Raw genomic sequence first — 5,000 nt, forward strand, 5'->3', positions numbered from 1 at the left:
CCCTTCCTTCCCCTCTCGTATCCCCACTCTCTCCCTCTCCTCCTCCTCCTCCTCTCCTCTCCTCCCCCTCAACTCCTCCCCCTCTCCTACCCCTATTATCTTCCCCTCTCCCCCTCCTCCCCTTCTCCTACCCCATCTCCCTTCCTCCCCTCTTCTTCTGTGTTTGTTTGTTTACCTGTATATTGTGTTTGTTTGTTTTTTGTTTATTTGCTTGTTCGCTTGTTTCTTTGCTTGTTTTCTTGTTTGCTTATGGTTAGTCGCTTGGTTAATTGTTTTGTTTGTGTTTTTTGTTTATTCGTGTGTCTGCTTGCCTCATTTCTTGGTGTTTCATTTTTTAAATGGTTTATTTCTTAACATATTTCTTTCTTTGTTCTTCTTTTGTTCCTTTCTTCTTTTCGTGAAACCAATAACGGTACCAGCTTGTGGTCATCCTCCAAGCCGAATCTCTGTATTTCTTTCACCATTTCACACTAAGAGAGCTCACAACCGGCGACTGATCTCCAGCTGCTACTTTCTGTCGGTGGTATAGGAATAGTCCCACCGGGAGGTCTTTGGGAGGGGAACGATGCCAACTGCTCTGGGGCTGCGGGTCAAAGAAACTCGTTTGGGCGTATAATACCGCATATTCTGTGATTGTTAGTAAGCGTGTGTGTGTGTGTGTGTGTGTGTGTGTGTGTGTGTGTGTGTGTGTGTGTGTGTGTGTGTGTGTGTGTGTGTGTGTGTGTGTGTGTGTGTGTGTGTGTGTGTGTGCGTCTGTGTGTGTGTGCGTCTGTGTGTGTGTGTGTGTGTGTGTGTGTGTGTGTGTGTGTGTGTGTGTGTGTGTGTGTGTGTGTGTGTGTGTGTGTGTGTGTGTGTGTGTGTGTGTGTATTCATCTTGGTCTTCACCTTGGTCTTTGGATCACGTGCTGGGCTCGTGATCGGCAGCTATTTCCCTCCAGGAAGAGAGCTCAGAGTTCGTATGACCGTTCTATGGGTAATGCTGTGACCTTACACGCACACACACACCCAACTTCCCTGCCCACGAGAGTTGGAGTAACGATTCGAAACGCAGCGATACTGAATTATTTCAGCCCTGGGCAGGATTCGAACCCGGACCGCTATAGTGACAGTCGGGGACTCTACCAACCGCGCCACCGAGTCGTGTGTGTGTGTGTGTGTGTGTGTGTGTGTGTGTGTGTGTGTGTGTGTGTGTGTGTGTGTGTGTGTGTGTGTGTGTGTGTGTGTGTGTGTGTGTGTCTGTGTGTGTGTGTGTGTGTGTGTGTGTGTGTGTGTGTGTGTGTGTGTGTGTGTGTGTGTGTGTGTGTGTGTGTCTGTGTGTGTCTGTGTGTGTGTGTGTGTGTGTGTGTGTGTGTGTGTGTGTGTGTGTGTGTGTGTGTGTGTGTGTGTGTGTGTGTGTGTGTGTGTGTGTGTGAAGTATCGCATTACATCACGTGTTTTCCATAAGTGTATTCCGTGATCAGTGTAATGCCAAGGCGAAGTACCCACGTCCACTCAGTAAAGCAATGTCCGTCAGCCATAATGGGTTTGCCCGTCTATGGACACCTTCAGCAGGTAAACCAACCAACTTCCTCTTCCCGGCGCCATTAGAAAGCGTCAGTGGTCAGTAGTTTGACGTCACTGCCAAACGCGCAAGGTAAATTGCTGGCAGCACCGATGCCGTTTTGTGGGAATTGTCCACAAATTTGTGTCTGAGAAATTTCCTCACATGGGATGTTTCGAGAGCAAATTATATGTTGCAATGAACTTATTTTTTGTATATAATAATTCCTTCTTTTCGTGGGAAAACGTGGAAATCGAAATTTCCTTTTGGGATTTTTGTGGTAAGAAACTCACTCATTTGTGGTAATTGGATATAGATCACAATGGCAACACTGGCGGGAAAACCAGCTCTGTACCGAATTAGTAGGACATGATATCCACATCAAATAGGCTACATACTGGCTTCGACAAGACACAGTAACATTATTTGACCTGTACAGAGCACATGAATGTTTATGGGATTAAGCTGTGACACAATGATGATTGCCTCGCAGATAGATCACTCGTGTACAAATTCTGCTTATAGCCGACTAACCACCATCGTCAGCCGTGTGTACACCTTCGCGGTCATCGGTTAGATACTTTGCCCGGTTCGGGTAGAACCTGTCGGGCACAGCCCAACCGTGTGGACGTGGCATGGGTGCGACTCCCTTCTGCACCTTACCATAGCCGCAACGTGTGACTCTGAAACGAAGTGCCCCTTCCACATCTACGGCAAGATTCTGCAGAATAGGGTCACCCGAGGTCACGCACACCAAATTGCGAGAAGACACACGTGCACACACAGACACACACACATCAACGCATAAACACACACACACACACATACACACATACACACACACACACACACACACACACACACACATACACACATACATATATATATATATATATATATATATACATATATATATATATGTGTGTGTGTGTGTGTGTGTGTGTGTGTGTGTGTGTGTGTGTGTGTGTGTGTGTGTGTGTGTGTGTGTGTGTGTGTGTGTGTGTGTGTGTGTGTGTGTTATATATATATATATATATTATATATATGCACTTACACGCACACAAACACACACAGGCACATACAAATACACACACACACACGTTTTCCTATTTTTATGTAATTCCGTCTCTATATCTTCATTTATGAGAATTTACCTTGAATTAATTTATGCTGTTAGCATAACTTATTTTTACTTCAAACGTGCTGTACAAATTGATGCACTGTATGGAAAGCTGTGTTTCCCAACATCTTTAACGCACTCTGTCTTCTTCATTTTTATTTATTTATTTATTTATTTATTTATTTATTTATTTATTTATTTATTTATTTATTTATTTCTTTTTTTTTTTTTTTTTTGCTGCGACTTCTTGCTATTCTTTTATTTCTTACTAACATATCCTCTCTTTTCATTCTTTTTAATCCTTTTACTGTGATTTATCAGAAGTATTCAAGTGGATCAAGGGTTAACAAGGGTGATGGAGGCAAGGTCATCATACGAAGATAGCAGGGCAGAACTCACCGTAATGGATTTGAATTGGACAAATTTATAGTTTAGGAGGAAACAGGCAAGAACTGGTTTACCAATAGAGTGGTTAACGAATGGAATAGACTTAGTAACCATGTAAGCAATGGGCGCTGAAAGATTTGAATGTTTAAGAGAAAATGAGATAACTTTATGGATGGGAATGCTAGGTGGTGGTGAACATGCAACTGTCTAGTGTAAGCCTTATAGTCTCTTGCACTCTCTTTCGTTCTTATGTTCTTATTAACCTCTGTTCGCTCCTTCAGAGTGAGAAGCTCCATTATGTCAGTTTCTCCTTAGGTGTTTCATCAAGAAGGCTTGGAATAATTTAATAGTTTTGGCTACAGCTCCTTAGATTTTCTTTGTTTTTCTTGTGTATTTTTGTTTATCTATTTATTCATTTATTTATTCATTCATTCATTCATTCATCCATTTATTATTTATTCATTTATTTATTTATTTGCTTATTTATTTATTTATTTATTTATTATTTATTTGTTTATTGTGTGTTGTGTACTTGTGGTTGTGTACTTATTAGTTCCATTCCCAGCCAGATACATGTAACAACATATGCCAACATATCTTTATTAAAAGGCCACGCCAATGTTATATATTCCATTCCGATGCGAATATTTTTCTTCTTTTTCATCATATACTCATTCATATAATGAAATGATACTTTCATGTTCACTGTCAATTCATATATCTTCCGTTTTCTGTCCATACGTTTTCATTGCGACAGATCATCTCTGATTAAAATGCCTAAATCATTTTCCTATTTTGTTTTTGTGATTGTTTTATCTCCTATTTCATGATTCTCTGATAGTCTTTTTTTTCATTTCGAATCCTAAATCATTTTCCTATTTTGTTTTTGTGGTTATTCTATCTCACATTTCATGATTCTCTGATAGTCTTTTTTTTTCCAACATTTTGCATTTCATGGTACCGCATTTCATCTACTTCTGGCTCCAAGTCACTTTATTCCTGCCCAAACAGTCAAAGCTACGTCCCTCTTGACATAATCCAGTCTTTTTTTTATTTCAACATTTTGCATTTCATGGTACCGCATTTCATCTTCTACTTCTGGCTCCACGTCACTCTATTCCTGCCCAAACAGTCAAAGCTACGTCCCTCTTGACATAATCCAAGGGATTATCACGCTGGGCAGCTTCCACGGGCTTCACCAACGCCAACCGTTGAGAGTTCGTTAGAGTAAAAACGACTTCGGTTACAATATTTGAATTTTCAAATCTCCAAAATTCGAATTATCTCTCCGTTATATATAGCAAAGCTGAATGATGAACTAAGTGATTATCAACCTAGATACGAATGTTAGACATATTGTTGAAATGTCCTTAGAAAAGTCTAGATTTCTGCAAACGAAGTCATATTTCAGTTATTCAAAGAGAGGTTGGAAGAAGGATGTTGGGGGAAAAATAGCCCAGTGTGATAACCACTTTACTTTCTTCTACCCCTTGGTCAGAATACAACTTCTAAGCACCCAGTGTGATACCCTGCCCTAGTGTCCCTCCCTCGTCCGTCCTCGAAATGTATAAGTAACTTACAGCTTGTATACTCCGTCTGTGTACCAAGGTCAAAGATAGAAGAAGGTAAGATGGTTATTACACTAGGCTATGTTACCTACGACATCCTATCTCCTGGCTCCATCTGAATAACTAAAATATGACTTCGCTTAAAATAACCTAGACTTCTTGCCCCCTGGTAATTGTTTATCAAGAACTCTCAATCTTCTTTGTCCTTATCATGTCCTCTGCAATCACCAACAAATCATTAATCATAAATATACTTGTTCCTAGTTTATCTATGGTACTTATCTTTTTAATGGAGTTACTATAATCAATATCTTCTTCCTGTTCAGTGGTGGTTCCAAGTTTACTACTACTCTTCGGTTGTCACTTTCCAATTTTTTTTTTTTTT

The sequence above is a fragment of the Oratosquilla oratoria genome, unplaced genomic scaffold (assembly GCF_046742065.1).
Source record: "Oratosquilla oratoria isolate Oo_2021 unplaced genomic scaffold, ASM4674206v1 SCAFFOLD72, whole genome shotgun sequence".
NCBI lineage: Eukaryota > Metazoa > Arthropoda > Malacostraca > Stomatopoda > Squillidae > Oratosquilla > Oratosquilla oratoria.